This window comes from Colossoma macropomum, unplaced genomic scaffold (genome assembly GCF_904425465.1).
Source record: "Colossoma macropomum unplaced genomic scaffold, Colossoma_macropomum, whole genome shotgun sequence".
NCBI lineage: Eukaryota > Metazoa > Chordata > Actinopteri > Characiformes > Serrasalmidae > Colossoma > Colossoma macropomum.
This window is the reverse complement of record NW_023494796.1, coordinates 14,984,337-14,998,298: the sequence shown is the minus strand read 5'-3', so window position 1 is coordinate 14,998,298 and position 13,962 is coordinate 14,984,337. Positions and strand designations below refer to the sequence as shown.

Sequence of the window (13,962 nt, the reverse complement as noted above, 5' to 3'; positions counted from 1 at the left end):
TGTCATACACTGTAAAAATGATTTGTCCACTCAACTTACGGATAGTACTTTATGTAGAAAAGGCAATTTAACTGATTTTATTCAACTCAGAAAATACTTTGAATGATACAATACAATGCAAAATGTTTGTAAAGATGAACAAAAGTAATTTCACCATTTCAGATCAACCCCTGCCCTATTTCAGTTTTTACAGTGTACTGTGCTTTTGCAAACTGTTCTGATGTCTCCTATGTCCTTTTCCCTTTTGGTCTACTGTGTCACCAAGAGCACAGTTGAGTTTTTAAGTTTTTTACAAATGTAAAAGCTAAATTTTTATTTTGCATGTTTCTCATAGATCTAGTGATATCTGTTTTAGTTAGTACTAATTTTAGCAGTTCCCAGTTAGCATAGAAATGATCAGTACTCAGTAAAGTGTTTTCCCTGTGTCAGTTATTAACAGCAGCATTGTGCTTAGTGTCTAATTTTGCCATGGTAACAGCAAGCAAGTTATCAGTTATTTGATTAAAAAAAGCTACATGAACAATACTAGCTATATGACCAACAAACAGGCTACTGTATGACTGACACTGTTTCTGAGGCTGTTGCCTGCCAGTTAGACCTTGGCAAAAGAAAGACGATGATGCTCCAATGGCTCCAGTGATAATTGCTGTGTTGGAAAAAGAGAACTGGCAGGGAACTAGAATGGACTAATTTAATTTTAAACAGATGCTAAATACATATACATAATGTTCTATTTAAGAGCAAGTCTGCTGTAATGATGGAAACACATTTTTTAATATGTAAAGTATGTGAACATGGCTCGTGTACTTGTGTACATATAGTCTGAAGTTTCTCTGCAAGGGGCGCGGGGAGTCTATTAGCATGCAAGTCATTTTTGTGGGCATCATTTAAATAGGGAAAACAGTTATAAACCCACACTAGAGAAATTCCAGTGAGGAGAATTGCCACTCAGTGTCTTTCAGGTTTGTCAAATGCTAGAGGGCCAAAATGTTCCTATGGAGCTTTTGTGCAAAATAGTAGTTTGTAAATACTTACAGAAAATGCTTCTTTTCTCAAAACAGAAGAGCATAAAATACTTTAACATAGCTGATAAGCTGATATGCTTTAGCACTTTTGAACTCCATTGTTCTGTTTTAACAGTGCCTTATGTATAATTGTGATGTCAATGAGTGTGAACTGCTTTACTCAGCCGGCTATTCAGCTCACCAGCCAATCAACACTCAGTAGTATTAGCAGTAATACTAGTGTGCTACTGATCAAAACCTGTTTAGTGTAGAAAAACGGAAAGTTATTGATAAGTTTCCTTGGATGTTTTAATGGATTATGTCTGTCTGCTTTCCATAATTAAAGGAAGTTCCTGCATAAATGGCTATAAACGTGATGATTTTGTCTTCATTCACTCCCACTCATTCAAGACTCGTTCGCTGGTGCGAAATGGTAATGCGAGAAACAGAAAGTAGCCAGGCCCCCCCTTAAACTGCTTCTGCCTAAACCAGAACCAGAGTTCCTAAATGCACATTGGAGTCACAAAAAGAGATGAAATAGCTTTCAAAAATGAATATTATATTATTTAATATGTGAAAGATTTAATTTAGTTAATGCTAAAAAAGCATGCAAGGTACAGAGTGTGTAGAAAGGAGGTCTAAGCTGCTGCAGACTGTGTGTGTGTATGTGTGTGTGTGTGTGTGTGTGTGTGTGTGTGTGAGTTTTCACCAGAAGTAAAACTGGAGAATAAAAATGCTTAATATTGTCTCTGCATTTAAATACACATCCTATTACAAACATTGGTAATGCAGAGAGGAATATATGACATGTACATGCAGTTTACACTTCATACACGTTGATATTTTAAATATATATTAAATCAGTCTTTACTCTTCTCTGTTATGTAGACTAAATTAAAATTCAACTAAACTTTTCTCACAGAGTCCAACTACAAGGTTATTACAGGGAACATCAGCCCAGGTTGATACACATTCAGATCCATCAGCTTCATAGCCAGTTACAGCACAGTCGTCATTTCTATTATAATCATTTGGTTCCCCCTTCCACCAGAACCTGAAACACAGAGAATCAGATTATCTTCACTATTACACCTCTAGACCTTCTTAAAGAGAGTGAATAACTGTATCATGAACAGAGTTCACTTTAGTGGTCTCTTACTTAGTGGTCAGTGCTGAGTTGTCCACCCATTTCCAGACCCCTTGTTTCTCTTTGTCCATCAGACCAATCCAAGCTTCACTGCTGCGTAATATTGTACTGATGAACTTCTGACACGGTACAGTATGAAAGTATGTAAATACACACAGTTGAAACAGTCTCTCTCTCTCTCTCTCTCTCTCTCTCTCTCTCTCTCTCTCTCTTACCTGTTCTTCTCTGCTGTTTATGATCACCAGGTCTGCTCCTTTTCTTTTGCAGTCCTGTCTGCTCTCGCTCCAGCTCTTCTTCTCAGTAGAGATGTAGTAGACACTGTCTCTGAAACACCCCTGTGCCTACTCTCTCTCTCACCCCTGTGCCTACTCTCTCTCTCTCATGCTTTTCTCTTTTCATGGAGAAAATCATGCATTAATAGGTCAGCTCAGTTAAAGGGGAATTCAAATGATTCTTCAGAATTTCTGCATAGTTCAGTTATGAGGTAAATAAAATTATTTAGAGTGGTTTGCTGTGAAATGCTCCATTCTAGAGAAACAGTACAAACAGGCGAAACAGTACAAAAAGAAAACATTTTTTCCCTTACATTTACCACCATTTTAATATCGAATACATTTAAAAACTCAGAATGGTTTTCCTCATTGCATTATCAGTGTTTTTGATAAACTTGTTTATGTTCATTGGTCATACTGAATAGTAATTAAAATGGCTGTGTTTGTGTTGTACATATTGTGACCCCTGGTTTCTATCACTGCCACTGTAAAGAAATCCAATTCTGTATGTTTGTGTACAGTAAACCATTTCATATCAAAATGCTCTGAGTGACTTTGTTTATATCGGATTACAGATTAATTATTCCGAAATGTTTAAAAATTCTACCTTTAAACAAAAATGTTTAAAAAACTAAGTGATACAGTAAAGCACTACATGGACCATGAGCTCTCTTGGCTCTTCTGTTCTTGTATTCTGTAATTGTCTGTATGCTCTACCATCTGTTAGTTTAAATCTGTAGTCTGTATATGTTGTAGCATTCACTGCTATTAAGAGACACTACTTTTGAAGTGGTGGTGCATTATTTTCCAGCTGTTGTCAGCCACACCATACATGCGCAAAGTTTTCTCTAACCGCTCGCTCTCTGACTCATCTCATGTCTCTCTACTTTCCTCTCTCTTGCAGCTCACACACATACATATAGACATACACCCTCAGGATGGTTCGTACAGTACAATACAATAAGAGCCCATAGCAAAATGAACCAAGTGCTGTAAATGCTAGAGAACCCTTAACTTTTCCTGAACATGCCACAATATATTTGGCAGATTTGATGTCAGCAGATGACAGATTCTTGGTCCCATCAGCACACTACTAAAATTAAAGCCTCAGTGATCTCACTGTTTACACGATGACAAGGTCTGTATGTATTCTGCTTTTAAAGGAGTGGTTTACTGAAAGATCTAATTTTTAAACTTTCAAATTCACCCCTTACATTAAAAATGCTGGGTGACTCTCATTACTTGTTAGCTACATTACCCCTGTAGCCTCAGTGCAAACCTAAGAGGTAAACTTCAAAAAACCAAACGTGTTGGTGATTTGACTATACCTGATTTCTCAGTGAACCATTCATAAATTTATCATGCATATATATCTACTCAGTGCCGACTATCCTAGAAATAAATACCCTTCAGCTCTACTTTCACCTTTATGGTCAGTATTGAATTCACACTGCCCATTGAGCTGTCTGCCTCTTCTTATGTTTTGAAATGGTTTGTTTTTAGAGGTCACTGATTCCTAGTATTTCTGTAAGTGACATGTTATTAGGGCAAGCTGCAGATGTATTTATTGCACGGGTTGCTTGAATAACCTTTGTTATTTAATTTGAGTTAACTGTGTTAAACAGATCAACAGCATACAGATATACAGCATCTGGTGTGAAATAGACCCTTTTGCCTTACTAGCAGTTAGTCATTGATAACATTTATATGCACCCCAAATGTTCAATATTAGTCTAAAACTAATGTGATAAGCTGTGATTATGTAAACAGCTCAGTTCGATCAGCATTAACCCCAAAAATCTGTCAGTCTGAGGTTAGCATGACTAAAACATGTGGTCTAGGCTGTTATTGGCCAAATAGGTATTTGCATGTAAAAGAATGTGTTACATTGCACTTTGCTACTATGAAATACACGTGCCTTAGCATTAGCATGTTGCCAAGGATGTGATATTATGGACGTGACAGAGAAGACAGAGATAGCACAGACAGCTCTGGTGTGGCTTTAGCACTAAGTAGGTTAACTAGAAGCACTAGCTTAGTGTTTTCCAGTCCTGGTTCTGAAGTCCCACTGCTCTGCATGTTTTCCTTGATCCCTACAGAGCTGATCCAACAAATCAGCTCATTACCCTTTATTGAGTTAAAGTGAGCACGTTAAAGCAGGTAAAACACTAACATACGCAGGGCAGTGGGCCTCTAAGACCAGGGTTGAGAAACACTGCTCTAGCTGACGTTCGGTTCAGAAACAGTGAAAACATATTTCTCTGATTAACTAACATGTTGGCACATTTCCACCTGTGAGATGAAATCGAGTCCTCATTAACATCCTGTGTTGCACCAGTTAGCTGTAGTTTTACCACATTAGCTTGAATGTTTTTTTGTTTGTTTGTTTGTTAGTTTTTTCTTCTACATGGTCAACTGATTATTTGTTTATTGTCCCTCAGGGAGACTCACATATTTAAAATTAGTCAGAATGCACACCCCTGTTTCTTAGCTTGACTTGCAATGTAGTTGGGCTGTTGTTTGCATATAAATGTGGTTAGTTTAAACTACACCTTACTGATTACTTTTTAAGAGCTTTCAAGTGGCAGTATAATTATTAAAATCTTTTACTGTAGGAAGTAAATAAAAATATTTTTGTGCTTTAAACTAAACAAATGGAATAATTAAGTCAAACTCTGGTAGTTCTACAGAAGATATGTGACAGTTTATAAATAATAACTTACTCAGTTGACAAAGCCTCTCCTGAAGTTTATCTCTTTGTTTCTGTAACTGCTCATTCACTTTAGTCAGGTTGGTGTTACTGGTCTGTAACTGGTCTCTCTGTATAGTCAGGTTGGTGTTACTGGTCTGTAACTTGTCTCTCTGTAGTCAGGTTGTTGAAATTGATCCACAGCACTATGATGGCAGTCAGCAGGAGAACACACAGCAGCCCCAGACACGCTGCAGCCAGTCTGTAGCTTCTGCTCCCTGCAGTGTCTCCTGTTGGTAGGGAATGGATACAGACACTTTACTCTTTTTTACTGTGCGGATTTAAACTGTAGAGCAGTATGTCTCCAGGAGAAGATTTAGGGAACACTGCTTTTAAGGAATCTTTTTCTTCTTGAGAAAGTGTTGTATTGCCATAAGCAGTCCTTCCGTTGTATTGTTGAGCGTTACCTTTCTTTTTAAATGTGCAAATAATGTGACTCAACAAAAAGGATTTGTTCTGAAAAATTCACCCATTTGTTTAGTGTTTCTTACAGTCAAAATATTTGGGAATGTTCTTGATCTGCTCCGTTCACCAAGAATACTTCAGTTAGTGGCTGAATGAATTAAGTATCAAAATTCGATGCAATGGTGGGGGATGCATATCAAATTTATATTTATGAGTAAACATGGTACTTTTTAGAGTCAGTAGTGCTCTTAAGTCTGCTTTAAAATAGATGAAGAATGAGTAAACTTTAAGTAAGTGTAAATTGTTAAATCTTTACTCTTTGGCTTCAAACAGTGCCTGATATTAACGTTTGTCGTGACTTCCTGACGCGGTGGCTTCTGTCATAACCTTAGCTTGTGTAAAGTTAGTGATGATGCAATACACATGTACTCACTACAGTTGCAGTAGGGGACACCAGAACACTGCCTACCACATTTTGTTTTTAAACTCACTAATATAAAAAATATTTGAGCTAGATTGTTTTTTAAAGAAACAGCTGGACACCTTTTTTGAACACCTACCATTTGGGAACATTTGTTAGTAGACATGTTGCAGCTTACCCCATAGCTGTTGTTAATTGTAACAGACTGTGTGGCTAATTGTGACATTTGCTAGAACCGTCTGCAAACACAGTTTAATTCAAGAGAATTCTGTAGTGCTTGAATATATTGAATATAACATATCAGCATAACATTTTACATAAATGTTAATTTTAATTTTGTGGAAAAGTTCCACAAAATTAATCCTCTATTGCATGAAATATTAATTAAAATATTAATTTTAAAATGTTTTTATTTACAATTGCTTAAATAATGGAAATATTCAAAAATACGTTTTTTAAAGGGCCATATGGCAACAAGTTTATCCTAATTTTTACACAGTTAAATTAATATAATTTCAATTGTTATTTGGAATGTATGGTAATGGTATCATCGTAATAAGATTTTCTGGTCATCAAATATTTGTCCTTTCAAAGTAAAAGACTTTTCCAAAATTAAAAACAGTAAAATAGATTTTATATTACTGCCTTTTAGTAAAATTGAGAAAGTAATTGTTGCCATATGGCAACACCATGCAATAGAGGGTAAATTCTTTTAAGTTTTGGAGAGGATGTGGACTTGCCTCAATGCTTTCTGGCTTAAGCCTTGAGTACACTACACGACTTTTAAAACCACACTATCTGACTGGTTTTTGCAGATTTTTTTTGGGCAACTGAAATATTGGGGATCAAACACTACACAACTTTTAAGCTGTTACTGAACCGAACAGAAGTCACTGAACTCACGTAAACTCACACAAACTCTCGCAAACTTGCACATTCTCCCATTACTAGGAGACCCAAATACACAAACATGGAGCAGCTCGCTGCTGCTGCTGTCTTCTTTTCTCTGGCGTTTGCGCTGACACAGTAAAGAAGCAGCAGGTAAACATGTTTAAGTGAGGATCATGAATTTAAAAATATGATCATGGTGGTTTTTTTTAGCGTTTTAAACATACATAAAATCGATTGTGCTCGTGCCTTAAACTCAGCTCATTTAAAAGCTTCACTCTACACATGAGCGACTTTTCGCCATTTTTCTTCGTTTACTTGCTGTATTTTCTTCTTTTGCAGTCTGTTTTCATTGGCTGTTGGCTGGTCTGTTCAGATTGAGTCGTTGACCAGTATGCACTACCAGATTACGTTCAGTCGGGTCGGAAAAAAATCAAACACGTTTGATAAACTCCAACTGGTCTGAAACGCAATCAGGAGGCCAAAAATCTGAGTCTGCACCCTTCGTGCACTACCCGATTCTCTCTCCTACTGTCTGCTGTGACTGACTCAAAAATCTGCAGACTATAGAGCCAACTAGCAGAGACTCAGCCAGACTGAGAATCGGGGCTTAAATCGAAGTAAAGGTCACGTAGTGTAACCCCGGCTTTAGTTGTAACATTGTGTAAGAACTAACCCCGCTCTGTGGAGGCCGTACTTTAGCCTGACTAGCTCTTACTACGAGTTGGTTATTTTTCATAGTGGTGCTGTTACAGTCTTCCCTGGCCCTGTGTGAAAAAGTAACTGCCCCTTAGCTACTAAACCAACCAATTAACCAAATTCAATTAACTGTTGGTTTCAATTTCACTGCCACACCCAGGCATGATTACTGCCAGACCTGTTGAATCTAAATATCACTTAAATAGAACTTGTCTGGCAATGTGAAGCAGACTAGAAGGTCTCAAAAAGCAGCACATGATGCCACATTCTAAAGCGATTCAAATACAGATGCAAAATAAAGTCATTGAAATCTACCAGTCTGGACAGGTTCAAAGCCATTGCTAAAGCTCTGGCACTCCAGCAAACCACAGTGAGGGACATTATCCACAAATGGAGAAAGACTGAAACAGCAGTGAACCTTCCCAAGAGTTGCCAGCCTACCAAAATTTCACCAAGAGTGCATCAATGACTCATCTAGGACGTCACAAAAGAACCCAGACAAACATCTAAAGAACTGTAGGCCTCACTTGCCTAAGTGAAGGTCAATGTACACAATTCCACCATAAAAAACCACTAAAGTATAGCATCAATTGGAGAGCTGCAAGGCACAAATCACTCTTGACCAAAAAGAACACAAAGGCTCATCTCGCATTTGTTAAAAAAAAAAAATCTAGACGACCCGTAAGACTGTTGGGATAACATTCTGTGGACTAATGAGTCAAAGGTGAAACTTTTTGGAAGACATGGGTCCCATTACATCAGGCATAACATGGTGTTCCACCATGAGATCATACCAACAATCAAATATAATGGTGGTATTGTGATGATATGGGGCTGCTTTGCTTCTGCAACACCTGGATGACCTGTTATAATTGATGGAACCATAAATTCTGCTCTCCATCAGGAAATCCTTAAGGAGAATGTCCGCCTGTCAGTTTGTGACCTAAAGCTCCAGCGCATTTGGGTTATGCAGCAAGACAATGATCTGAGACACACAAGCAAGTCCACCTTTCAGTGGCTCAAAAGAAACAGAATTTTTCAAGAGGTTTTGGAGTGGCCCAGTCAAAGTCCAGACTTTAATCCCATTGGGAAACTGTGGCAAGACCTTAAATGGGTATTTCATGCTCTAAAACCCTCCAATGTAGCAATTCTGCAAAGAAGAATGGGTCAAAATTCCTCCACAGCGATGTAAAAGACCGTATTTGCTATTTCCTTTTTTTTTTTATTTAAATGATTATTGGAAAGGACATGTATCCATTACTTTTTTACAAAAGTAAGACTGTTGAATGGTGACAAGTAAAAAAGGATGGAGAGAAGAGAGAGAAAATATGGACCAAAAAAAGGAGAAAACTAAACTGAACTCAGCATGTAGCCTATTAAAATATGTAAAGTTTCTAAATATTCATTAACAAAACTCATTACAGACGTCAAGGTGAGGTGCAGTTGAGCTCAAACAAGCCCACTGTTGTTTAAACATAGGCATCTTGTGTCTCCGGCCCCCTCTAGCAGATGGCAGCTTTTAAAGCTGCTCACAGTCTTGTAATTGAATAGTCAAATAGACATTTTGCCCTTTGTGTTCTGTCAGTTCTACAAGCTTCTACTACAATTGACAACTCTTCAAGTTTCAGCTTCTCTAACCCAAACAAACACACCCGAGGTTAACTCATTCTACAATGGTGGTCAACAGCTTTCTCTGTTAATCCAGACTTGGATATTCAGGCTGCGATTAATCCTTTTGCATGTGCACATGAAAGCGTGAGGTTTATGCTGAACAGCTAGTCATGTAAAACACTATCTGAGCAGAATGAATCTTTCAGGAAGGTGACTCAGTGTAGTTCATTTACCCAAAAAAGATCCTTAGTTAAAAAATGAATCGTTCACAGTGACACATCAGTATCAATTGACATTTGATAGATAACAACTTCGTATGACTCCCCAACAAATGGATGTCAGACTCCCCGGATAGGAGCTGATTCTCCTACTAAAGTGATCTGCTTATCTTGACTATTTGGATATTTAAACACCAATTTTTAGATAAGTGTAAAAAGGAGCTTTCTAATAATACCTGGCTGGTGAATTTGAAGGTTCTTTCTTGTGCTGGCGTACTCCTCTTTGTTGGAGTCATGGCCTCTAACAGTATTGGTGCACTCATAGACAACCACCACAAAGTCTTCTAGTTCTTCTCTCTTCAGCTTCCCTAAGCAGTTCTTCAGATCTTCATAAACACTCGGAGACATCTCTCGAATTAGTAGGAGACAGAGGTGGGAGAGTAACCAATAATTAATGAACACCATGAAATAATGATTCAGTAGAAGTGTAGAAGATGAGAAAAAGTAGAAGTAACCAAAAATAAAAAAGGATTTTAAAGAAGTATGAAGCCAGACATTACAGCACTAATACATACTTTGGGCTTTACCCAGATTAGATTTGACACAGAGCTTGAAATATAAATAAGTAAGTGAGACTTAAGAATAGACTCCTTTCCTCACAAGTATACTTGAATATATGTAGAAGTATCAATTGAAAATACGATAAAAAGTATTAATCTGTCAACTCCTTGTCTTAGTACATGTAACTGAGTAAATATAACTGTTTGTAACAACTCACCTCTGACAGGAAAATGTAAAATCATCGAAGACTTTGTCTCTGTCTGTATGAATACTGCATTTCTTAACTGTTAACTGTAAATGGCAGTTTGTAATTGTGGCAGTCCTTCATAACGGAAGTCACCAAGCTTTAGCCCTGTTATTGTGTAACAGTGTGGTTGAGGCGTGAATGCAGCAGAGCTTCCAGTGCTGTGCTGTTTTGTACTCAACATATTACAAATAATAACATAAAATCAGTATAATAATAATCTGATTTGTGAGTATTGTACATTTAGAGTGTTGGATGCTGAGCCATTTTGATTTTGTACATTATTAATTCCACATCAAGTGGTTAATAACTGCTGTTATTCAGGAGTTATAAGGCTTTTTATGCAGTGTTTTTAGTGAATAGTCTGAAAAAGCAGACACTAGTAGAACTTATTAAAGACTTGAGTTGTGCTAGGATGCCATTAGAGGGTAGTAAAGTCAGTCTGCCTTGGGAAAGATAATGTTTCTGAAGTACGTTCTGCATGATTTACCATTTAGCATTTCAAGTCAACTCCTGCCCTGTTTCACTTTTTACAGTGTACTGTGCTCTTGCAAACTGTTCTGATGCCTCCTATGTCCCTTTCCCTTTTGGTCTGCTGTCTGACCAAGAGCACATTTAAGTTTTTGAGATCTTCACAAACCTAAAAGCTACATTTTATTTTGCATGTTTCTGATCTAGTGATGTCTGTTTATTTACTACTAAATTTAGCAGCTCGCAATTAGCATAGACATGTTTACAGTACTCAGTAAAGTGTTTTCCTTGTGTCACTAGGAGAGATTGATGAATTCCAGACTGAAATTTAGAGTTGTCACAGCAACAGACTGGTACATGGGCAGTATGCAGTGTTGATCAAACTGCAAACAGCAAAGATTTATCTAAGTTACAGTTCATACGGCAATGAAAGTCCCCAGATACTATTCCACAATCTGTATTATACTGACTAAATAATGCAACCATCAGTCATAAATTTAGGACAGTCCTGATTTGATGCATGCGTTGTGCACCAAACAATGTATGTTAAACAATGTATGTACTTTGCCATGAAGAATTGCATGAATCAGTACAAATTTACCCTCACAGTCATTGTGTTGTTCTTTGGATATAAAGATTTTTATAAATGAGCCGTTCCCCTTTTTTGCTTGTACAGTTTGAAAAATAGACCTGTCCCACCAAATCTCTCTTGAGCTTTTGTGCTCCTCACTAGACAGATTGCTTTCTAGCAGGAAGGCAGCAGTTAAATGTCATTACATTAAGTGTGTTATATTGAAATTTGTGTATTGTATTGATAGTGTGTGACCGTAGAGGACTAAGAAAAAACAATAAAAACAAACCAAAAAAGAGGATGAGTTATGAAACCCCCCTTCCACTTCCTTCCCCCCTCTCCCAGAGACAGCAGCCATGTCCTCAAATGACAATGCAATCCTGTTATAACAGGTACAACTCTTAACTTCTCTGGCAGGTGGCAAATACCCATCCACAACCTACAGTATATTTGAGAAATTATATCTAGTTGTATTAAAGAAAAAATGATTGCTTATCCCCCTAAGATAACATTTGGCTCTACAGAACAGCAGGCACATGCAGGTGTTAGCAAGGGGGAAAAAACTGATCACAACACAGTTTGGACTGAACAGACAATGTGGCGGTCTGAAATAAGGAATCCTTCCGTATACATAAAAGAAAATGATTATATTGTCAGCCTCATAATGTCCTTTTTTGACATTAACCTGTAATGTTGGGATGATGAGCATGTATTCATATATAACAGAAAACACACTCAACCCTTCTTGTGTAGGGCAGACAATTCAAGCCTGATATTATGGTAAATTTCTTAGCCTCCTGTGGCGAAGAAAACAGCTGAAACTTCCTGTTAGCTTGCACAAATGGTAATGAAACCCATGAAAAGTTCCCATATCGTTAAACAGCTTCCTGATGCCGTCAAACTCACATCTGTGTCAGATAGTTTCTGCAGAGAGGTCCTGGGCGAATTAAAGTTTGGTTTCATTGTGTTTAATGACCTGATGTATCGTGGAGTGTAGCACAAATGCTTTGTCTTGGAAGTGTAAAAAATGGATGAGAACAGCTCTGTTGTGATTAAGCCTAGCAGGTGCAAACGTACGGTACAGTCTTTCCAATTAAAAGGATTTGTCGGGTTCTATATCAAGCCATTTGGGTAGGATATCATGCATGAATTTCAAAAGGGGGCGCCCTCTTTGAGACGGAGCACCCAAATATTCTTCCTTCTCCCACGGTTCTCCAGGTTGTCCGTCTTTGCTTCTAGGCACGCTATTCACTTTGTAGCTGAAGCTGAGGTCAACTGGGTTCTGGCTAGCTTTTCTTCTTCTGCAACTATACAAGTCTCAGCTTCCTCTGTGTGTTTTTCATTGGCTGTTGCATCTCGTTTGATGTAGACTACATCGTTCTCTAGTGCTGTGATAGAGTTTGACATTTCATGCAGCTTCCATCCAAAGAGCTTTTAGCTCGGTTAGCACCTCAGCTGTATTCGCCATGTTGTTTGCCTTGGTTGTATGAAGTTCACACTATGCAGCCATCCCCGTTAGGGTCACGTAAGCCACCCCTAGAGTGGACTAATTTAATTTAAAACAGATGCTAAATAATACATATACGTAATGTTGTATTACCCTTTGTTCACTGTTCAAACAGTTGACAAATAAGGGGCATTAATAAGTTGTAAGAGTAATGCTAGAGTAAATTGTCCAGTGTCTCTGCTGGGGGGTTACTTTAGACATATTGTCTAAAACTCTCAGCTTTTTCTGTACAGCTTCAGTGTCCCGATGGTTCAGATTGGTTATAAAATTATGAAAATATAATACTTCACGATTTCCCACAGACATCTGTAGCTGAGTTCCAGAGTCTGCTATAATGATAGAAACTATGTAAAGTATGTGAACATGGCTTTGGAACGTACTTGTTTACTAAGTTTCTCTGCAAGGTGTGACTATTAGCATGCAGGTTGCTTTTGTGTGCTTCATTTAAAGAGAGAAAACAGCTATGAACTCAAACACACATTTTCTAATCCGCTTATCCCTTTGGGCTGTGGGGAGTTATGAACCCACACCAGAGAAATTCTAGTGAGGGGAATTGCCACTCTTTGTCTTTCAGGTTTGTCAAACGCTAGAGGGCCAAAATGTTCCTGTGGAGCTCTTTTGTAAAATAGTAGTTTGTAAATTCTTACAGATGAATGCTCTTCTTTTCTCAAAACAGAAGAGCATAAAATACTTTAACACAGCTGTTAATTTTTTTAGCACTTTTGAACTCCGTTGTTCTGTTTGAACAGTGCCGTATATATATTTGTGATGTCAATGAGTGTGAACTGCTTTACTCAGCCACTGAGCTGTTTGGCTCGCCAGCCAATCAACACTCAGTAGCAGTAATGCTAGTGTGCTACTGACCAAAACCTGTTTATTGTAGAAAACTTGAAAGTTATTGGTAAGTTTAATTGGATGTTTAAATGGATTATGTCTGTCTACTTTCCAAAATTAAAGGACTTAGCTGTAAACATGCTGATTTTTTTTTTTTGATCTTCATTCACTCCCACTCATTGAAGACTATTCGGCTGGTGCGAAATGGTAATGCGAGGCCAGTCACAAAAAGAGATGAAATAGTTTTCAAAAATGACTGAATATTATATTGTTTAATATGTGAAAGATTTAATTCACTTAATGCTAAAAAATGTGCACAGTACAGATGGCGTAGAAAGCAGGTCTAAGCTGCTGCAGACT

The 13,962-nt window shown here is 37.7% G+C and overlaps 1 long non-coding RNA gene across 1 annotated transcript; it reads right to left on the bottom strand.

Annotated features, from left to right (window-relative positions):
* Positions 1–1,690: 1,690 nt before the first annotated feature.
* LOC118816939 lies at positions 1,691–2,604 on the bottom strand. The gene is made up of 3 exons (XR_005007923.1): positions 2,367–2,604; positions 2,164–2,270; positions 1,691–2,058 (listed from the first exon to the last, which is right to left on the bottom strand). It is a non-coding gene; the product is annotated as an uncharacterized LOC118816939 (long non-coding RNA).
* Positions 2,605–13,962: the final 11,358 nt, after the last annotated feature.